Source organism: Lichenostomus cassidix, chromosome 2 (genome assembly GCF_008360975.1).
Source record: "Lichenostomus cassidix isolate B80296 chromosome 2, HeHo_3.0, whole genome shotgun sequence".
NCBI classification, from domain to species: Eukaryota; Metazoa; Chordata; class Aves; order Passeriformes; family Meliphagidae; genus Lichenostomus; species Lichenostomus cassidix.
This window is the reverse complement of record NC_139482.1, coordinates 64,878,177-64,901,065: the sequence shown is the minus strand read 5'-3', so window position 1 is coordinate 64,901,065 and position 22,889 is coordinate 64,878,177. Positions and strand designations below refer to the sequence as shown.

The following is a 22,889-nucleotide window of genomic DNA, read 5'->3' as shown; positions in this document are numbered from 1 at the left end:
GGTAGGAGGAGGTAAACCCCATGAAACAGGGGGTACTAATGAGCCTCATGAACAGCAAGCAGAGCACACATGAGTTAATGTGAAAATAAGAGTAAATACTGTAGTTGAGAGGTAAGGAAAAATAAGGCTTGGCTGTCCTTTTGGAAGTGCATGTATCAGCAGGAGCGGTCATGTTCTAATTTAGGTGAAGAATTAGTCACAGGTGGCAGAGCAGAGCCCTTTAGGGGTGCAAAAATCTGCCTCCTCAAGCCCTATGCTTCCCATCAGCATGCCAGGAGCCCCCTGGGATGCAGGGATATGGGATGCAGATAGTCATCAGCCTGTAGCCTTCCACAGTCTCTGGCTCACAAGCTCAGTTTATCAGGGACCAGAGTGGTCCCTGGCAATAAACAAGCCATAAATATCGATGTGCCAGTGCAAAGGAGCTGCAGACACATGTCAGGCTCTGCCCAGGCAGCAGTCAGGAAAATGGTGTTCCACCCTGTTCAAGCCCATGTATTTGGAAGGGGGATGGGAACACTCAGAGTGCCACCCGTAGCATGCAGCCAGGATCCTTGAGGAAGTCATTGTCACAGACTGCTCCTGCCTGTGTGAACATAACGCAGACCAGCAGCTGTGACTGTACATGAGCTTACATTTGCTGTATGCTGTGCCAGAGGCAGGAGGAGAGGTTACAGGTCAGAGCTCAGTTTGGCTTCAAAGCTGCTGCTATAAAGAAGTGCCTTTTCCCACCCACTCACTCCTTCAGTTAACGATTATGAATAAGCCATTCTGCAAGACAAACATCAAACACTTAAATTTACACACACACCCCTCCCATGAGACACAGCTTGCAGCTCCTCTCAGGTCTGGTCGCAGCAGCAGACGATGATGTTGCTGTGCTGGTGTGCCCAGCCCCTCTGCCAAAAGCTAGTGCCATCCTGGCAGAGACAGCAGGGGAAACAGAATCCTTCCCTCTCTCCAAGGCAGTCTGCAGCCTTGCATGCTAACGCCAGCTGAGGTGAACGCCGCTGCCAGGGGAATGCTGGGTTCTGAAGTGTGTGCCTGAGACATGCTGCAAATATTTGCTGTAGCAGTAGTAGCTGAAGTTTATCCAGCCCTTGGCAGGTCAAGAAGCAGCTTTCAGTCCATAGGGATTGCAAATTGCTTCTAACCTTGCCTGGTCTACCTCAGCAGTTTTATATTATGGGAGGTAAAGTAATCACTACATGGCCCTCTTCCCCAGCTTTGAGGTACACACTTTGCCATCACTGCTCAGAAATCATGCACTTGGAGATACCGCTGTGATACAGTCACTCATCCTGCCTTAAAAGCTTTATGTTCTTGAACTCCTGTGGTTCTTCTGGTCCATTTGCTTCCCATATTACAGCTTCACCCCTTCCCAGTTTCTGTTTTTATTTGTCTTCCCCCACTTTCTTGGAATTTCTTGGCTCCCTGAGTTCATACTCAAAACAAAGCCTATAAGAAAAACGAGCAACACTGCAGCAGAGCTTCCAAGTTTAAAATTTAGCATCTCTTTCTATGAATAATTAGCAATTGCATTGCTTCAAGAACTATTTTTACAATTGGCACTAAAAGCTTATGCCAACTTGCATTTCTTTGGTAATGAGGCATCATTGAATTAGTAGTTATAAAATGTCACTTAACAGGGGCAGGAGAAATAGTAAAATAGTTTGGTTCTAAGATGCTGGGGTGTTAAGTGGTCTGATCTAATATGAGCTCTCTACGGGAAAGAGCATGAAATTAGAACTATAAAGAAATGTAGAAACTGGCATAGTTGACAGGATAACAATTAATGTCATCACTTGTTTAACTCACAGTTTTAAAATTTTGTGCTTATATTCCTTCTCCCACATGAGAAGGTGACCTGGGTACCTCAGCATGGCTCTCCTGGTTTTGCACTGTGCCACTGATGATTTTTGCTCTGCAGCTCTGGCCTGAGTGCTGTGGCACAGGTGGATCGAGATGCTTGCAGCCAGTTAACAGGAACAGTTGAAAGCAAACCAGAGGAGTAGTCCCTCCTCCTCCTTTCCCTGCAAGGCTTTACAGCTAGGTGGTTTAAGTATGTTCTCAAGAGTTGAGGCATGGGTGATCAAGTGAGACAGAGGAACAGAATTAAATACTGGTTTCCTTGCATCACAGCTGAGCTGTAGGGTACGAAGAGAACCACAACCTCCTCCAGTTTTGTTATATGCAAACCTGTTATTGGTCCAGTTCTCTACTAATCTGGGCCTCTTGGACAAACCAGGCAAATGAAGTCTAAGTCTGTGGATCCCTTTTAAATCTGAACTTGAGCAAGACATCAGGTCATTTAGCTCTAATTTTGTTAGCCAAGGTGTTTGCCACCCCTGCTTGGCACAAAAATGCCTGCCGTGGTGACAGGATATGTTCTACAAAGCAGCAAAGTCCATCTCACAGACACGGTGTTGCAGTGGAATGGCTGTCTTTGACCAAGTGCTCTTTTACCTTCAGGCTGGCAGAAGTATTCTGGTTCCTTCCACGGCTGTGAATGATTTTCCATGTGAGGTGGAGACCTGCTGGACTATCTGAAAAAGTGTAACAATAATGGAAGGGACTTCTATCCAAGGTGACAGGAGTTCATTAATGATATGTCTCATGAGGTGAGTGATTGCTAATGAAGTCCACTACAGCTTGAGCTGTCATGACAGTAATTGCAGACAAAAGGACTAGTTTGGACTGTTACGTGTTCAAAAAAAAAACCCAAGTCCCAAGCATATCTTTTTATTGAAACCAAATGTGTTTATGTGAAAGGCAGGAGTTACCTGAGAAAAAAATGTATTTAAGTGTGCATAGTTAAGTATCAGTTGTCAGCTACTCATTTGAAGCCCTATAAATAGTGCCTAGTTCATTTTCATGTTATGACATGCATGTGACATTTGGAGGTTAAGTTGGGTATGCTTTCCTCTAAGCGCCAATCCAGTTCTGCATCAGGAATATCAGTTTGTTCCCTTTCATGCTGATTTTCCCCTGGCTTACTTGCAGCCCTGTCAAATAAACAGAATTTGAAAATTTGCCAAAGGGTAATTGTATTCAGCATTGGAATAAATACAGAAACACCACTTGGTGACATTTTTGTAATTCATTTTTGCCCTGTGTTTTTGTGGGCTTTTTTTTCTTCCCCCAGTGGCAGCGAGTTACATCCCTAGATAAACATCTCCTTAGCATCCCAGTTAGGCAATCATCCAAGCCCAAATGTATATGTTGGTTTTGCTGACAAAAAGAAGGGCATGCCACTTGGCAGCAAATGCTTCTCCAAGTTCAGCAATCCTCTGACATAAATGTATATATATACAAGGGGGTTTTGATTTGGCTTTTTTTCCCCAAAGTTCTGTAAGCTATTTTCCTTAAACTCCAGCAATAATGGAAAACACTTGTTTGTAGCAAGGTCTGCATTGTTGCATGGGATGCTTGCCTGGAATTCACTGTCTTGGGGATAGATGAGCTCAGGGCACAGAGGGGGAGGTGGGTGCAGGGTGGCAGCAGGGTGGATATCCACTGGCAGGCAAACAGGGCTGTAATGAAACATGCTGTGTGAAGTGGCTCAGCAGCCCATGCAAATAACCCCTGTATTCAGTTTTCTCATGTATAAAACCAACTCTTGAGACTTTCATGCTCCAGCAGCTCTGCCACAGGGTGTACCACCTCTAAGAGATGGTATGAGGAACTAACACCTGACTTAGACTTGGGCCTGCTCCAGGGGAATTCAGCTCATGAGAGCCCAGGCCATGGGGCAGAGTGGGGCTGGGGCTGTCCTTGCCCACAGTGCTGCAAATCTGTCCTCATTCAGGGAGTCTGATAATCAAACCAGAGTATTCCCTTGCCAGGTCAATAACTCTAGAATGTAGTCTTAATGGCCCAGTCCAGTGGTGTGTTGTGTAGCTCTGACCAGGAGCTGGATCTCCTCTGCTCCTCCTGAGGGAAAGACCATCCCTTTTCCCTGGGGTCTTGAGGACCACACAAAACCACATTATTTCAGATGGGAATAAGAGCTATTGGATCTGTTGCTCTCATCTCTGGGCTGTTAGGACAGTAAGTTTCCTGTGGAAGAGTTATTCCATGCTTTGTGGCTACAGATAGATCTGATAATTGATCACTATTGTTCACTGCAGCACAGATGTTCAGCGCCAACCTGGGCAGAACCTTGAACACGTCTTCACTGCAAATGGCTCAGTGGAGGAAAAAGTCACCTACTGGAGCACCAAGGAGATTTGCAGTTTTCCAAGGCGGATCTCTGGAAGGAAACCAGTGAACTCTTTGCAGTGAAGACCTGACACCACGTTTGAGGTTCTGCCCAGGTGTGTTATGCACAACTACACTGCATGAAGCAATGTTCAGTTGCAGCTGAGACTGATTTCAAAGGGAAAAAGTCAGCAGCAAAGGAAAAGGAAAGGGGACGTTCTGTTTGCTTAGCTTAGCTGACCTGGCTGTATCCATAAAAATGTGTGGTTGCCCTTACATATAACAAATGAGAACAAGGCCTAAAATACCACTTTTCAATTTTTATTTGACTTTGTCCCCTGGTTCTGTGGGAACCATCTATCTCGAGAGGAGTGAATCTCATTGCTTGTGCCAACTCTGTGAAATCTGGCAGCAGATTCAAATGCTGGGAGAGAGGACATAGGTCTGCTTTTCAACAGGTGACACATTTTTCAAATGTGCTAGGTGATTAACACTGGACAAGATTGGGATTTGTAACCTTCTGGTGGCCCTAATAGTGCTCAGATGCACACAGGGTCAATCAGAAAGCAGTTTCAGTCTATTTGCTTTGTTTGGTTGGGGGGCTTTTGGGCTTTTTAGGTTTTTGGGTGGTTTTTTGTTTGTTTGTTTGTTTGTTTGTTTGTTTTTGTTTTGTTTTGTTATTGTTGGATGACGGAGGAGATTGTGCATTCAAAGGAGTATTACGATAAATCTTTTTTTTCTGGTGGTAGTGGAACGTGCTTTTCTAAGCATGGAAGCTGTGGAGGTTAGAGGAGTGTGTTCCTGCTTTTGCAATAGCAGTAAGTCTCAGTTTACAAAACAGCTTCCCTGGAACAGGAACACAAGGCATTTGACAGCCTTGTTAGAGATAAGCTGTTTGGGAATGTTTTTTTCCAGATAATTTTTGTAACAAAACAAAATCCTACTTTGTCTAAAACTAACCCTTTCTAGGAGAATTAATAGTTCGGAGAGACTTAGCTGTAAAAAGTTCAGATTTTTTTAATTTAAATGGCCTGTTTTGATATTTTTGCATAGGAAACTCTAGCTCAAAACCAACGCTCTACCTCAAAATTACCTTCATTTTAACACTTAGTCATAAGAACCCCAAAGCAAGAAAAGAAATGGAATATATTTTGCAGTGCTCAAAGCTGGGGAAAAACCCCAACAAAAAACAGTGAGAGAGGAGAGCCATGTGTATTTTAGTTTTGGGGGGTTTGTACATTTAGGATTTTCTCAAGAATAATTCTCTCAGAGCCTCAAATATTTTCTCCTACATAGGAGAATTATTTCTAGTCCATTTTATTATGGATTCAGTAGTAAAGGAGTCCTCAACAATAGATAGTTTTGCAAATGCTGTTTGAGAAGAGAAGGAAATCTGGCCCAGTCAGTCTCTTAGTGGAACTACTCAAACCAGAGGCCTTTCCCACCTGGTGTTAGGTGTACTACTTTCTCTCTGATGCTTTCCAGACAGCACTCATACAGTAAAAGGGATGGTGTCTCTGAAGAGGGTTTGGGGAGGTTTGGGCTGTGCAGTGAAATGCCACTGAATGCATGAGCATGTATCTGGAGGCTGGGCAACATGAAAACTGAGTTTTGTTGAGCTTCATCCTGGTCCTACCTCCACTGCTCTCTTCTAGTGACTCCAGCTTTTTCTGAAATCCTCACCCTACAGGAAGCAAGGTGGGGGCCCAGCTATGATAGCTGTGCCCAGACCCCTTTTTGCCACACTGAGGAACTGCAGAGGTCTCCTTCCCACACCACTAAAGATATGTATCGGTAAGGTGGAGCATTTTTTACATCTCTTGTGATGGACATAAAGCTTTTCAAGTAGGCTGCCGTGCCTACAGGGTTTTCCAGCAACCTAGGGTCACCAAGTAGGACTGAAATCACTCACCCTCCTTACCCATTGCTTGACCCACAGCCACTAGTAAAGCTGTGTGGTCTGTAGGGCTGCTGACACTGCTGTTAAATAGGCTTGTAAATAAACTGGACAAGATCCTGGGAGCAATGATTTGTTTGCTGATGGGGCAGGAATTGTTAGCGATTGACCTACTCTTCTGTTCTCCCACCTCCTATAGGATTTTATTTCAAGAATTCTCTTCTCTGTCTCTTTGCTTTGGTGCTTTATTCCACTGAGTTTTCCTCCTTCAGAGTTTTATTGCCACCATTTTTATCTCCCCTGCTCTCCACTGCTTTTGAGAGCCAATGAGGAGAGCAGTCACAGCCTCGGACTTGCCATGAACAGAGTCTGAGCAAATCCATCCATTGCTACCATCAAGAGCAGCCTTAATACTCATTTCTTCTGTACTGAAATGTTTAAATTTCCAACCTAAAGTTGTAGAGGATTATCTCAAAGCACAAGCATGGCAGTGGAGCTGCTGGGGAAGTCCCAGACGACTTGCCCTGAGAAAGCAGCATGGACTAGGTTGAAAAAGGCTTTATGTAATAATTCTTGCTCCACCTTCCACTGATACCTCAGATGAGTGTGAAATCACCTTGCCCTTTCCTGAATTAAAAAAAGCTGACCAAAGAGGTGCCTCCCAGTAGGTCAGCTGCCTGCTGCCTCTTGATAAACATACTTTATGTCAAACAACTTAGGCCAGTGCAAGCTTTCTCTGCCCTTGAGCCACCCTGCTGTTGTGATAGCTGCTGCTGCCCTTCCTGCTGGGAGTGAGTGCGCTTGGCAAAGGGAGAACACCGCGGCAGGTTGTGGGAGAGGAAACACATTGCTGACTAAGAGGAAGAAAAAGGTGGAGTCCAAGATTTTGTGCAAGGCCCTCTCCCAGAATCCTTTTAATCATCTTGTGTCACACCCCTGTTTAATTCCAGGAAGTCCTTAACTCTTACCTAGTTTTCCAAGTATTGCCATCTGCAAGAAAACGGTGCTCAAACCAAAGGCTGCTGAGGCCTCTGAAAACCTCAAATGATCTTCGGTGGCAAAACTCCTGAGCCAGCCAAGGTGTAGTGGATCTCCTCTTGAAGGTTGGCCATCCCTAGAGTAGCCTTGTAAGCCAAATCCAATGAGCAAATAGGTGTGGAATGGCTGCATGCTGCAAAGGCTGTTTCATGTTGTTTTAAACTCAAAAGCTGGAAAATTCAGAGCCAGCACTAAATATTTGTTCCACTTTCAAAGCTGAGCATCAGGGAGCCATTCCTTAAATAGTGGATGCCTGTTCTCTGAGCCCAGATGTGCTTATAGCACGGGTCTTGCCAGTGTTTTCCTTTCCTCTTGTTCCCCACATGAATGCGTGTGCAGATTTCTAGCCATCCATCTTTACCCTTTAAAGCTGGTGTGAGGGGTAGCAGCTGCTCTTTCTTCAACAGAGGTGGCAATAATATTGTACAAATTGTTTTCAACCTTAATCAGTAAAGCTTGCCACACAAGTGATCCTATTTCTTGCCAGAAGTGATAAATAGGACTCAATTTTGGAGCACATGAAATGTTAGACAAAATATATTAGTCAAAGACACTTCAGAGTATCAGTTACTTTCCTGTGGTATGTAAGTAATAATTCAGTTCTTAAAACCTTCCACCTGGGTTTGGAAGGCCACCTGAGCTCCCATTGCAGGCATTTAGCAGTGAGTTAGAGTGTGAGGTAGCAGTGAATTGATAGATTGCCTTGTGTTTCCATTTACATAACTAGAAACAGCAGTAGAATCCAGCCTGAAATTTGAGATACTGGTCTTCACTAATCCATCTTACTGGGTCCAGGCTGGGATGTTCCTGTCACTCACTATCATTTTACACAGGCAGCTAATCTCAAATTATCACAGCTTTATCCCTTCTTTAAATAGCACAAGTTTTGCAGACCTGTGGTAATGACTAAAGTTTGTGCACCAAGCACAGCTGGTCATCTCCTAAAAGTCAGTAGTACCTTCCTCCTTCCTCTGGCATCTGCTTTTGCTCTAATGTGTGTGCAATGGAGAGAGGTTATCCTGAGTGAATCAGAGGAATCAAGAACTAATATGCCTAGAAAGTGGAGCTTTTTTTTTCCACATTGTATTTGCTTGGTTTCCTTGATCTGAGTTAAACCTGCTGCTTCTTTCAGTGAAAGAAGGCGCTGAAGGAAGGCAGGAAGGTTACCCTTGTTACTGGTTATGTGCACTGCAGTGCTGGGAAAGGGATCTGTCAGATTTGGCTATGCTTGACTTAGGTGCTGCAAAAAGCCTAACAACTGATGTGGCTTGGAGTGATGGAGTTGCATCACTTCAGAAAGAGGTTGGTGTGAGAAGGGATAGATTCCACCCACAACTCTTGCAACAGGTTTCTTCCCCTGACCAAAAGAAGAGCAAAGGTGAATGTTTTGAGAGTTTTAACAAGGTTTTCTCCTTTTCTTTTCCCCCTAAGCAATCATGCTTGTGTTTATATACAGAAATTTTCTTTCTAATCCAAAAGGGGAGACATGGTGTAGAGGCAGTCAGAATGACCAAGACAAAATCACTATTCTCTCTACTGCAGCCTGAGAAAAAAATATGTTCTTACTTACTGTACTCATATATACCTCCATCATATTTCAGCACCAGAAGCAGGAAAAGAATGAAGCCTGTTGTCAGGACATTGAAGCCAAAAATATGGAAAAAATGGGAGTTATGACTCAAATAGTTGAAAAGTGGGTAGCAATTCTGGGGCAAATCAGAGGAAAGCCAATATAGAACTGAAGTTAGGAAGGGACTAGGAAAAGGAGATAAAATTCATGGCAATCAGTATAAAACTGTCTTGTGAACTAATTAGAAAGTAATTTTGGTAAGATGGTATCTGTTTGATTACATGTAGTGGTTTTGATATCTACTTGAACATACATCTATTGAAATTTCTGTTAGACACAATTTTGTTCCACATGATGGTCTGAGTAAAAAGACCCCAAACTCTAAGAATATAAGACTAAATAAAGGCATCAAATTAATTGCAATCTGGCTAATAGTCATGCTTTCTAAAGTAATAGTAAATGAGGAGGCATTCAGAATTGATGCTCCTGAGAGATGTACCAAAGGGGTCTTTCTGTGAGGCTCAGAGTACTCTGTTGCTTGGGTTTTGACCTAAGAAGCCATGCCATGTTTCATTAGACTAAGACAATGATGGTGCAACCAGTGATGAAGTCATAAATGACAATGTCAAGGACAGGCCTATTCTTTAGCAACTTCTGCAACATCTGGTAAACTGATCTCATCCCCAAAAATATGTATTTGAATCTTCAGACAAATTCAAGGTGCTTTCAGACCAAAGATGTGCTTTTATAGCTGTGCTATTTGACTGGGAGATTGTTTTGGAAACCAGTGACTCAGGCTTGTTTATAAAGAGTAATCAGCTAAACACACACTCCCTGCATGATACAGTGTACCTGAAAGCAAATGTTACTGACTCTGATGGGAGCAGATTGCTGAGTAAAGGTCAAGGAGGTGATATTTCCATGTGTACAACATTAATGATACCCTTTCTGAAATGTTTATGGTTTTAAAAGGATTTTGACAGATGGGCAGAGAACAGAGACTGTCTGAGCTGCATGAGCATAGGCTGAACTGTACTGTCTAAAGAGAGGCAAAAGAATCTAAATCAATTTATTTTGTCAAAGATGACATTTTATATTTGTCCACCAACAACTGAAAGTGGGGAGAAAATTAATAATGGCAGATTATCTCTGGACATAGCAAGGTGATTGGGTGCTGGAGGTGCACAAATTCAAGCTAGAAAATGGGCAACAAAAATGTCTTTTGCTTTCAGTGTCAGCAGCTAACCACTTAACTCAGGATGCAGAGCTTGCCTGTTACATGAAGTAAGCACTGAATCCTTTTCAAAAAAATAGGATTCTGGTAAACAAGAGCACGTGGTCAAGGCACAGTGTTGTGGTAAAAACACTGTGGGCACTATAGTTCAAGCAGGCCAGGCTAAGTGAGGCCTCACTAGTTTCAGAGGCTCTGTACAGAGCTGATTTATCCCACACTCAGTACTCTGTGTTTAGCTCAGTTTGCCTGCTCCCTCAGTGCCAATTCCTAATGTGTGTTGAAGCAGGCAGGATATCCCTCTGTCCCCCTAGCTTAAGGCTTTCTCTGGGTCCCTTGGGGAAGGGTGTCTTGTTCTTGGGAGCTGAAATGTGTGAGAAGACCCAGCAAAGGGTCACTGGGGTGGTTCTGTGGTAGCAGTGTGGGGGCCTTAAGAGAAGAAGGTCTGGCCCTGTAGATGATTTTTGCTATTTTAGTGATTAAATTCCCTGGAGAGGAAAGACAGATTTTGGGTCAGTATCATGGGCCTGTTCAAAACACAAACAAGTTTGAAATCTAGATCTAATAATTGTTTTCACCTCATGGCTACCAATTATTTGGTTCCACAGCCAGGATGATACTATTGTGTTTGTTCCACTTCTGAACACTGCAAATACTGAGCAAAGGTGAAGGTTTTCACTGCAGTTTGTGAGCTGTGGGCAGCCTTTCAAGAAGAATGGGAAAGGACAAAGTTCTTAATACAAAGGAAGATACCAGGATGGTTCTTTCATGGGTCCATGAGGCACTGAATATTTGCATCAACTTACAAAAACTATTTTTCAAGTTTGTTATATCATCAATATATAAATAATGTAGAACACAGTATTGGGCAAACTGTCCATTAACACATTAAAGGCTGAGCAGTAAGAGATGTACTGCATACTTAGGAAAGTCAATATCAGAATGAGTTTCTCAGTTAACTGTGGCATCTGAATCCTAGTTTTGGGACAGCAGGGACCTGTCAGTGACTGAAAGTACTAGCTTGTACAAATGTGAATCAATATTGACCATCACCAGCTTTCCTCCATGGGTGCAATAGGGATGGAAATGTTAGACATTTGGCTGCACTTGGACGTAAGAGAAGGCATTTTATGTTAGGTAGCAGGCACACTGCAAAGCCATTCCTTGCTAACTTTTGAGGCTGAAAGGGGCAGGGCAGCAGGCACACCTGTCTTCACAGTATAGTTTATATGAAATGATTGCACTCTGGAGAGGGAGATGTGTGGTGGGAGTTAAGTAGGAATGAGAGGCAGCTAACCTCTCTGAGAGGGAGACAGGAGTTGAAAGAGAGGCACAGAGAGTCATTTCTCAGTGTAGAGATAACAGTGTCACTCTTGAATTATCTGCCTCTACCACCTCAGAGGTCAGCACAGGCAATCTGTGAAGCTTGTCTGGCATGTGTGAGCTGCAATAGTGCAGTAAAACCTGTGTGTATGAGTATCCATCCTCTTTGTGAGTGTTTGATACCTGAACAATACTGCTTAACATGCCATGGGCCAGGAAAAAGTGCCTGCAGAATAAATAGGCCTCTTGATTCTTTCTGTAAGGCCTTCCTCTTCCTTCCAGTGCACACACTGCAGAGCAAGGCTCTTTGCACAGGCAGTGAGTAACACATCCCATGATTTTTTGTGTACTCTGATTTCTTGGAATGCTGAAAGAACCTTGACTTTGCACGCATTTGTAGCCCAGATTAATTTCCCAGTTGGAGTAAACATTACCACTGGAAGAAGGACTTGTGATATTATCATGAATGTGTCTATACTGGGGCCTTCCCTTTGACCCTTACGTGGGCTGATTTTTAAAATATATTTATTTTTGCAGCTATGCTAGAGCCAAAGGATAGAGTAGCTTTAAGGGCTGGGGTCCTACATGTCCTCCTTTCATAGCAATGGTGTTGCCCATGCGCTTGTTATGCTTCATGGGACAGATTTAGAAAAGCTTGTTTTGATAAACTGCTTGCTTGCTTGGCTTGGCATTCCCAAACACTGCATCAGCTTTCCACAGAGCTGTCATGGTTAGGTTGCTTGGGGAATTCAGCTCAGCAGCACTAAGCCTGAAAGTGGCATGACTCAAGGAGAATATAATTGGCTTTATTATAATTTTTTTTCTGAGTAATTACACAAGAATTGCAAAGCTACTTTCCAAAAGTGGGAAAAGAGGGTCTGAAATGGATCTGAATTTTCTCTTGGGTGTTTGGGAGTTGAGATGAGACGTTAATTGTGATAATTGTGATTGTGATGGCAATTGTAATGCTTTCCTTTGGGTGGGAGCTGTTTCTAGATGTGCAGCTCATTCAGTGTGGGTTTTTCTGTGGCAGCTCACACAGCACAAGCCACGGTTTCTTGTGTGCCTGCTGCCAGCTGCATGGAGAGCAAGTGTCAGGGAGTCCACTCTCATTGCAGCAGGAGGAGAGGGAGAAAACGTGCAGGGAGAAAGCTAGAGATGATACCTGGATACTCAGGGACTCATCTGTATCAAGGAGTTTCCAAAGTACACAAACAAGTGCCTTGGAAGACCTTTGTGGCTCATGCTGTCCCTCCTCATCCTCTCTCTCCCATGCAAACACTTTGTGTCCCGAGCTGCTCTGTGTGGATACAGAGGTGGTGAGTACCTGGAGGTGGCTTAGTAAACATAGGAAGAACGCAAAATAAAATAAAATGGAAACATGGACAGTGTGAGCTGGAAACTAAACAACACAGAAACGTGTGAGGAAGGCTGATGGGGGAAGTTCACACTTTCTCATAGGCTGGCATATTTGTGAAGAGGAAACAAGGTTTGGGCACGAGACATTTCTTCAGACCTCTGTACTTGGAAGCTTGTCTGTCATTGTCTTAATTTCAGTTTGCCTAATGCAAGCTATTGAGACCTGATTGTCATTTATATGCTTATAGTACTGTAGCTCTGCCTGTCATCAGGGTGCTGACAGAGAAGTCATTTTGCAGGCATTTGTTAATGGAGGGTGGATGCCGAAGGGATTCTGGTTTGGACATCGTTTCATTTGTGGAGGCAAAAATGCTGAAGACTGAAGAAAATAAGTGAACTGAAAAGGAAATGAAATGTTATTCTAATTTCCAACCTAAACATATTACTGACCAGAATAAACATATTTTCAGTGCGTGGGAATGACACTGTCTTTCAGCTGTGGTCACTCACTCTTTTCTGCTCTGTTTCCCCACTGGGAGTGTTTTGGGGCATCAGTCAGACCCTCATTCACCTTCCCTCACCCAGGCTCAGCTCCTCAGCTGGCTGGGCTTCCACTTCAGCAGGTTCCAACCACCATGAGCTGGTGGCTGCCAGGAGCAGTAGTCCCACCCTTCATCCTGTGCCACCTCCCAGGCATTTGCCCATCTGGAAGCAGAGCTGGCCACTGACCTTCTCTCCTTACCCTCCAGCAGCCCTCTCCTCCCACGCTGTTATTTTTAACCCGGACTGGAGTCTTGGTTCACTTCACCCTGTGGCCTCCTGCTTCTGCCAACAGAAACAGACTGTGAAACAGACTCTGTGAAAGCACAGAATTAACCCCAGATTTTTCTGGCTTCCCAAAGTCCTTCTCAGCCTGGGCAGCTCAACCCCATCTACTGGAAATTCTCCCCCACTAACACGGAAGGTGGCACCACCTTTTCCTCAGACCATAAGAACAGGCTCATACTGCCCTTGTTGTGGACTTGGGAAGAAGCGTGGCACAATCTATCTAGGCTTCAGGGGAAAGTTATTACATCTCACAGTACATTCATAGCTTGTAAGATGTACTAGCTGACAGGTATTTTTCTCCTCAGCTTACCTCATGTTTTCCACTATAAAATTTCACCCAGTCTCTTGTTATCATCCTCAAGACTGTTCCACACATGATAGTCAAGAAGGAAAATATATTATCAATAAATAATCGTTACAATTGTAAAGTTGCAGGACTAGAGCTGTAAACTGGAAGATGCACCAGAAATACATTTCTGCATGAACTTTCTACATTTTATTTCAGTCTGGTTGTGCTGACCTCGATAGGTTTCAAGCATAATCCATCACCTCACCCCACAACTGAAGTCAGTAGAGGCAGCAGCCAGCTGATCTAACTGCACAGGTGTGCACTGTACACAGCTACAGTTGGAATAGTCAGACTCCCCTTGTAGTCAGGGAAGAGTAAATATGTTTTGGCATTAATCAGTCTGACCTATTTTAGCTTTCTGCCTAAGTATGTGGACTTATGTCTTTTCACAGAGAGTAATTGAGTTGCCAATAATGAGTTCAAGTTTGGATATCTACATCAGCTGATGTACCCTCAAACTTTCCAGTTACTTCACCTGGCTCCAGACCAGGTCTTGGCAGATCAGCATTTATTCATGATCACTCACGTAGTTATAAAGACAATCATCTTGGAGTTCTTGCCTCAGAAGGTCCTTAACTAAGTGGATGCAGTGCTATTGGAGAGGAGGCCTACAAGTCATTGTAGCTTAACTGCCCTGTGTGTCAACAGATATTCAGTGATAACTGATACTGTTCCCATACCTTTAATGACAAATAACAGTTTACAGTACAAGAATATCAGAATAATTCAGGTAGAAAAAGGTCCTTTTGGGCTCACCTAGCCCAGCCTCCTGCTTAAAGCAGGGCCAGCTATGAACTCGGCCCAGATCACTCAGGGCTTTGTCCAGGGATGGAGATGTTGAGATGTCTCTGGGCAATCTGCTGGTGCTTTGGCTGTTGTTAGGGAAAATTACTTTCCTCATATCAAGTCAGAAATTCCTCTGTTTTGAAGTACAGCTTTTGTCTCTCATTCTCCCACCAAGCACTTCTGAAGAGCCTGTCTTGGTCTTCATGGTCACTTTCTCACAGGTCCTGTAGGGCCACTGACAGATCACCCCCAAAGCCATTGCCTCTCTAGGCAGAACGACTCCTGGTCCCTCAGCCTCTCTTTGCAGCCTGGACACTCCAGCCATGACCACTGTAGTGGTCTTGCACTTAACTCACCCAAGGCTATTGCTCTCTTTCCTGTATTGGCACAGGGGATGGGCTGGGATGGGTGAAACTGGACATGGTGTCTAGATATGCTCTGATGAGCACAGAGCAAAGGAGAAAAACCACTTCACCACACGTGCTGTCTGTGCTCCTGCTAGTGCAGCCTAGGGCTCTGCCACCTGTCCCTGCTGCCAGTGTGTGCTGCTAGCACATGTGGACCTTGTTCCCTGCCAGCACTCCCACATCCCTTCTGGCAACCTGTTACTCCCCAGTCTGTACTATTCAATTAGTAGGGTTTTGGCAAAGGTTTGCTATGACTGAGAGCTGTGATAAGAAGCAGCAGTCACTCATTCATTATCATTAAGCTATGCATTCATTATAGCTTAAAAAAAAATCAAAAGTCTGTTGGTACTTATTGGGAATACTTTCCTAACTCAAAATGCTCACTGGGATTCATTATTTAGCTGAATCCTGACATGAAATAGAAGTAGGAATTTGATGTGTGAACTTTCAACCATTCACATAAAAAGAATAGTTAATTCTGTTTCTAGGAGATGCTGGTGCTGTTTGGAATGAAAGCCATGAAGTGCTGAGGTGCTCAGGCTGGTTGTGTACAGGCTTTTTATTTTCTTTTCAGCACAGTGTTGGTGTGCACAGTGTTGAATTCACCCTTTTGACTCCCTTGTGAAGCAAGAATGAGTTTAACTCTCTGTTTAAAAGGGAGAAGCCATGGCACAGAAACCCAGACACCTCTGACCTGATTTTAATTGTCAGAAAGTTAGACATGCAGTCCCAGGCTAGGAATCCACAGTCCTTCTAGAAAGGGAGAAATAGGTCCCTCCAGAGTTTCCTGGATTTCACCTATTCCCTACTTGTTTTCAGGGTGAGAAATAGCCTGTCTGTTTTCACTGGCATTGGCAGAACCTGAAGAGTCAGTTTAAATTATTAATCTTTAAGTAAGACTTGGGGCTAAAATCCTAGTTAAAGCTAAGCCTTGGCATTATGATTTAAGTGGTTCTTCCCCAGACAAGTCACAGAGAACTGAGAATACTTCTAGGTTTTTCTCCAAATTAAACAAAGTCTCCAGACCTTCCCATATGTTGCCTGAGGGGTGCCATGGAGATTGGAGTGGGGTGTGAGGGGGAACTTTGGGACATGGTAAACACACTATTCTCTTTCTCCTCTCTCACTCCCACCTTTGGCAGGACTTTTTCCCTCCACCAGTGTTGGCATGGATTTGTTGCCACTAGGGAGGCGATCAGGGGGTTGTTCTTGATGTTTCCATTCCTATCTCCTTGCATCTGTGGATGCTCCTGGCAAAGGGGACAGAAACTTCCCTCTGTTCCTGATGAAAAGGGACCTAACTTAATTTTGTGGAAAAATGTTGCCTTTTGTGTGCCAGAGTGCTTGGAGGTATTCCAAGTTATTGCAGTTGAAATGGCACTGAAATATCCCTGATTTTCTCCTCCATGTCAGGAGCTTGTCTACTTGTTTCATTATCACAGCTGAACCACTTGTTTTCTTCAACACCTCTGCAGAGATCTAGATGGAACCCTGCTGCTAGTGAGTTTTATTGGGGGATGGAAGGTTTTGGTTTTGTACAGTTCAAGAGACAAGCTGAATTCTTGTGTTGAAGGGGAAAAGAAAAATCACTCGTGTATGCAGCATGAAGCAAAATGGCATCCCCTGGGACACAAACCACGAGCTGTATTTTCAGTCTGTGGGAATTCTGGCTGGCTTGCACTGCTCACAGGTTTCAGTAGGAGAACACTTCAAATGAAGGAGCTTTAATAGTGACGAGAAACAGTGATTGCTTTTTTCCTAAATGTTGGAGAGCTCTCTTGCACAACTGGCTCACACTAACGGGGAGTGCTGAGGGTCCCCATCCCAGGGACTGTCTCAAATTTTCCTCAAATTTACCCCGGTGCTTTGGTTATAAGAGTTGTGCAGTAACCTAAATGACAGCTAGACTCAATTAAGATTTAGTTTGGAGGCTGAAAACCATCCAATGATTTAGTCTCAGGGATTAAGGAAAACAAAACCTAACCGACGGCTGGATAAAATTCACATTCCTTTCAATTGTGATCATCCTACATCAAGGAAATGTTTGAAATGTTGGCAGTCTCTTATGATATGCCTGTGAAAGTTATTATATTACTTTAAGTAATTTAAGGAAAAAGAACCAAGAGCTATAGCACAAATGCGTTATATAAATCTTCATTTTTACAAAAATAGTTTGATTGATGTCAGGTCCCAGTGGGTGACCTTTAAAAGAGACCACATCAAATGGAGGGGCAGAGCTGCAGCTCTCCACCCCCATGCTGGCTCTTCTCCTCCTCGTTTCTCCTCACCAGAGTGCCTCTAGACAGCTATGTCATCTGTAGCCATAAAATAAATTGAAGAACGTCTGTCTCACAAAAGGCAAAAAAGGAGCTCTTTTTTCAACTCCATTGAAGTGGGCCACATCCCTATCTGGGCTGAAAAGTGAGCTGTGTATCTGCATGGGGGCTTAAATGACTGCAAAAACCTTCTCCTCACCTCAGATCAAGATATCCTGTGTTAAGAGGGATGTTTTTTGTGGGGCCTGGGCAGGGCATGGCGGGTGTTCTAGCTTTAATTTGCTGTTTAATTAATGGAGAAACAGCATAATTTGCTACTCTTGTCTATCAGCATTCAGCTGTTCCAGAGGAAGGAGAAAGCCCCTCTGAAAATCAAAATTTCTGAAGCACAGTTTCTTTCTGAAGTTGTAAGTTGTTTTGTTGCAGCTCAGAAAAGGAAGATTTTTCTGTACCGCTTTGAATTACAAAGCATTGTAGAAACCATCAGTGCTATCATTACAAAAGGGTGTCTTATTTTCAGAAAGCCATACAAGAGTAATGTAAGGCAAAGTGAAGTCCAGCTGAGGTGTCCTGCCTGAGACATTTAGAGATGCTGTATTGGCAGGCAAGAGTTCATCTATTCAGAGAAAAACAAGCTGTTACTCGGAAGGAGGTGAAGTTAAGTGAAAGCTGATTTGTTTCCTTGTGGCTTGGGGCAAAGAGGGGGGATAGGGATGTGGGTAATTCATAGTCACCTACCCCCTATAACCAAGTCCCTCAGCAGGCCATCATATGATTGCCTCAACATGTCACGTGAAGCTTGTGAAGAAAGGACACTCTGGTGCCCAGCGAGCCAAGGCAGCATCCCTCAGCCTATGGACCTTGGTGACAAGGAGTCATTTCTTGCACTTCAGATGATGTGTGAAGTAAGATTCATTTTCCCTTCTTTAATTCTTTCCATGAACACATGAAAAAATAACCTCTTTGTAGGTGTTTCAGTCCCTAATACTTCTCTGGAAGAGCCTTTTAGTCCCTCTCTAGGATCAGACAACCAGTGGGAGGAAGCCAACAGACTGACAAGCTACCTTAGAGAAAAAATGTCACAGAACTTAAATCAGCTCTGGTTTAAGCATCCTTAAAGGCCACAGAATCCTTGAGAGCTTTTCCTGCTCATGCTGAGTGCACGGCTACTGCAGTCATTTCCATAAAAACAAGTCAGGTCCAGAAAACAAGATTAGTCTTTCTCTGAAAGACAAGTAGAAGATCACAGAATCACAGAATGGTTTGGATTGGAAAGGACCTTATGGACAACCTAGTTCCAGCTCTCTTGCCTGGGCAGGGAACTCATGATGCAGACACTGGGTTTGAATACCCTTTTTGGGCAGGGAGCCGAGTGCTGTTCATGCACAGGGTAGGAGGATCTTGATCAGTAATTAAGCATAGGCAAGACCACAAGTATCTGGGTTGGATCCCTGTTTATTCCTTACCTCAGGGAAGATGTCTAGGCAATGTCTTGAGTGTCACTCCAAAAGGAATACAGAGTGGATCAGCTTTTCTTGTCATGCCATGTAGACACAACCGCTGAGTTTTAAATCAGAGGGATCACGAAGATTAATTGAGAACCATTATTTCTTGCTCTGTAATATGCTTGTCTGCCTAAAATTTCAGTAATCTGTTTAGATGTCTTTTTTGTAACTGATGACTGAGGAGAGCTGTTGATGTGACCTTGGACAGGATGTCTGAGGGTCTGAGCACAGCCCACTGCATGCTCCAAACCAAGTAATGGCATATATTACACTATTTGTTGTATCATTCACAGGCAGACAAGAGTCTCTTATTTTCAGGCTGTTCCCCAGACACTGTTAGCGTATTTTAAGTGTTTGATATTCAGGACATTCTCTTTGGTTAGTATTTAATTAATTCAAAGTTCTTGCCACTCATTTTCCTACTGAGTGGCAAGAAAAATAGCTTCCAATTTTGATTCTTGAAAGTACAACTGTAAGGTGTCTTTACAATGTCAATATATGTTTAAAATATGCTACTTCTGATAAAATGTCTGTCACCAAGCTTGTATGCTAGGGCACTTGGAGAAGGCTTTGCTTTGAAAGAGCAAATTTAAGTGAGAGCAAGCTAATGAGAAAGATTTTGTTTGTGAAAACCAAGCCATTACCTACAATCGAAGTTATTCAGAGCAGCTATAAAATCATCTTAGCTGTGGTTATCAATTAGCCCACTGTGATTACTTAGGTCAAGCTCTAGGAGCTGAGAACAGTCCTAAGTCTGGATGTAGGAGGACAGGCTGGATACATAGTAGGGGGCTGGTAACAGGAATCTGTTACATTTTTCTGTAACAGCTCCTTAAAGTTTGTGCTCTGTGGGAAACCACACAGATTAAAATGCGTGGTGTAGTGGTAAGGTGAAAAATTCCCTTTTGGGGAAAGGGTAGGTGGGATGACTGGCAGGGGGAATTCATGTGGACTGTTCAGAGAGTGATGGAGAATGCCACATCTTCCCCAAGCTGCTTCTCCATTCCTCATCCCCTTTCCTGCTTGAAAAACCAGATTCCTCCTTCCCTGTTTCCATTCCTCTCATGTTCTCAGCCACAGACCTGAGTTTTGAATCCTCTTGCTCCAAGGTGTTTTGATTCACCCACCTTCAAAACTTGGTGCCCACATGCCATTTATCTCTGCTATCCAGGTGCAGGCTAGCTCTCAGACACAGCAGGTCCCCTGGCTCTTCCCAGTGAGTCAAAGCCTATCTCAAGAGGCAGTGTAGCTTCTCTGATGAAACACAAGTTGCTATTATCAGCCCTTTTTTGCTTTCCTGAGAAGCAGGCAAAAGAAATTTTCATGTTCCATACGCTTAGCATCAGCACAACACTCCAACGCCCATCCTTGGTTAAGCTTTGCCTACTGTTTATACTGTTTATACCATGCTTTTACAAGCAAAGGTTAACTTTTTTTAAGCAGACCCTTTGAAGCAGCATTGCTTTAGAGGAAGCCTCAGCCCTGAGCTGGATTTTCCCTCTGTTTTTTCCTGGCTTAGGGATGTCTGTCCATTGCATGTGCAGCTACAGACTTCAGTGACCTACAAGGAGATTGCTGAGGGTTGCTTTTAGTGAGGTTAGGCTGCTACACAAGTGTCTCCGGCCTTGCCATGTCATTTTGGCAGAATTGTTCAGTTCAGTACAAATTCACCTGTGTTGCAAATTACTTAGCAAAATTTACTCTACAAGCATTTTATCCAAGTGTATTTTTTAGCCCAGGCAATTATTCCTTCAAATAGTCCAAAAGAGGGCAGAACAATGCATTTGCTGCTTTCAATACAAAATGTGCCTCCAGTCCTATTCTCATATCCTTTTGTCATATCCTGTCACACCCTGTATGGTGTAACTAAAAGAGGCTGGGCTGCCTGTGGCAGGTCACCACGTAATATTTCCCCAGTACTCATGCTCGTTCTCTGTACACGCATAGATCAGTTGTGCACAGCTGCAGAAAGTGAAAGAGGGGCAGGTACTGCTGACACAGCTTTGTAGTTGTTATTCAAAAAATATTCACAGACGCTTCCTTACCAAAACATGTTTTTCTTCAGAAATCAAATGCCAATAGCATTAGAAAACAGCTCACCCACCACCACAGACTAGAAAGTACAGCAATTACATTGTGTTCCTGCATCACTGTAAATTGCTTAAATAAATAATAAAAGTTCTGGTGTAAATTCAGCCACATGAAAATCTGTAGGCTAGAAAGCCTTGGAATGAACAGGATCAACTGAGGCAGACCTACGGTGAAATATGCACTTGCAAAGAGTGATATCTTTTATCTTTAAAACTCTACTTTAATTATATTTGACCTTTCTCACATATATAGCATCTGTTTAGAGAACTATCAGTATACCCTTATGCTTCCAGGACTGACTGAAGCACACTTTACTGTAAACTCAATGCTGAAAAGAAATTAAAAAACTTCTTATCTGGTAAATATAATCAGTGATATATTAAGAGATAATGACCTGTTTGATAACACATAGCTTGGAATAAGGATGGTCTTTGTCCAGAAGATTTTACAGTGTATTTCCTCTTGGCAAACAGCAGGTACATGGGTTTTGACCCCTTTTCAAACAGGAGTGGCAAATAAATTCACTGCTAGCAGCCAGCTTCCTGGTTTGCCCTTGGAAATGAGGCAGGATTACTCACGAAACACATCTTTTTAAACAAGTTACCAAGATCCAAGTAGTCAGAGGAGTTAAATTGCAATGATCAGTTGTCACACAGAAAAAAATATTTCAACAAAAAAAGTCCATAAGGGTAAAACAGCAATTAATTTGGCCTTTAACAAGCACAGACTTCAAAGCAATTGTTAGTGTTGTTAAAAAAATCAAGAAGGTCACTGCACATCTAAATGGAGAGGGACCAGGCTGTTTATGGTTTTGCAGGCTCAAGCTCAGCTACTGGACAGCAGCACCTCTCCAGAACATCAGCAATCACAACAGAAAGGTTTTGCTGGGTGGCTCTTACCTTGTCAGGGATGCTGTTCCTGATCCCCTCCTCTGCCCCTTCTCATCAGATTCCTCGTGTCATCAGTGAGGTCAGAGTAATCCAAGGAAACCACATCTGCCCATTGGCTTGATAGGGAAGGCTTTGTTGTAGGAGTACATTTTTACTCCATCTCCCCTCTTTTTTTTTTTTTTTTTTTGTATAAGACAGAAACCACAAATGTTTTTCTTCCGGTTTTAGTTATTTCCTCTCCATGTGGCAAGCCTTGTTTTTGTCAGAATCTGTCAGACATTTGGGCTGAGTGCTCCTTGAATCAGAGAGCCCAAAGGGAGAGTCCAGTGGTCATCTGTGACTGTCTTGTAGTCAACAAATTTGGTGGAGCTATGATGGGTAATAATTTCATTTTATCATCATGGTTTACTTGGCAGTCCCAATTCCTGAGGATTTTTCTAACCTTGCTACAGTGCTAAAAAAGAGCCTTGTAGCTCTGAAAATTCAGATCGAGGCAGGGGAAAATCTAATTAACTCAAGAGAAAGGTACTAATGTCCAGCAGATGGTCATGCTTGTATTTCCCTTGTGCTTCATGATCCAAGCTGGCTGCAGTTCCTAGCTCCATGAGTGCTAATTCATTTTGAGGTGGCAATACCAGGGCTTCAGTTTCAGGCCCACAAAAACATGTTGCCTGCCTTGGCCTGGTCCAGAGGTTATCACCTCTGCAGGCACAGCAGCCTGGCTAAGGTACCAGCTCCCACTAAGTATGACCATGTGTACAAGAATAAACTCTATCAGCTTCAACCTGGCCACAGAACCTCTTAGCTGAGCTCTCTGGCTTGTGATCCAAGCTGCACTGAGATGCTGTGGATGAAACAGGGGCAGGCAGCAAGCTCTAGCAACAAGGACTCCTCCCTCTTTTGCACCTTTTACTTGTTAGACAGTGACCCAGAGGCTACAGACATCTCAGTGCCACTGTGGACCATGTTTGGAAAGTCTGCTTTCTGCAGAAATGAATCTTCCTTAGCAAAGACAGGAGTTGCAACCATGTATGTGGGTTATGGGTGTGTGTTACCTCCAAATTAACAGGGCAGGTAGAAGGCAGAAAAGGTCCTCAGGCATTTGGAAACCTTAGAAAATCCAACTAGTTAGACTACAT

The 22,889-nt window shown here is 43.4% G+C and overlaps 1 protein-coding gene across 1 annotated transcript in view; it reads right to left on the bottom strand.

Moving 5' to 3' along the window:
• Positions 1 to 21,900, bottom strand: part of NEDD9 (neural precursor cell expressed, developmentally down-regulated 9) — a 103,371-nt gene extending 81,471 nt beyond the window's left edge. Inside the window, exon 1 of the mRNA XM_085051913.1 lies at positions 21,760 to 21,900. The gene's annotated coding sequence lies outside the window, so the exon portion shown is untranslated. The remainder of the gene's footprint in view (positions 1 to 21,759) is intronic.
• Positions 21,901 to 22,889: the final 989 nt, after the last annotated feature.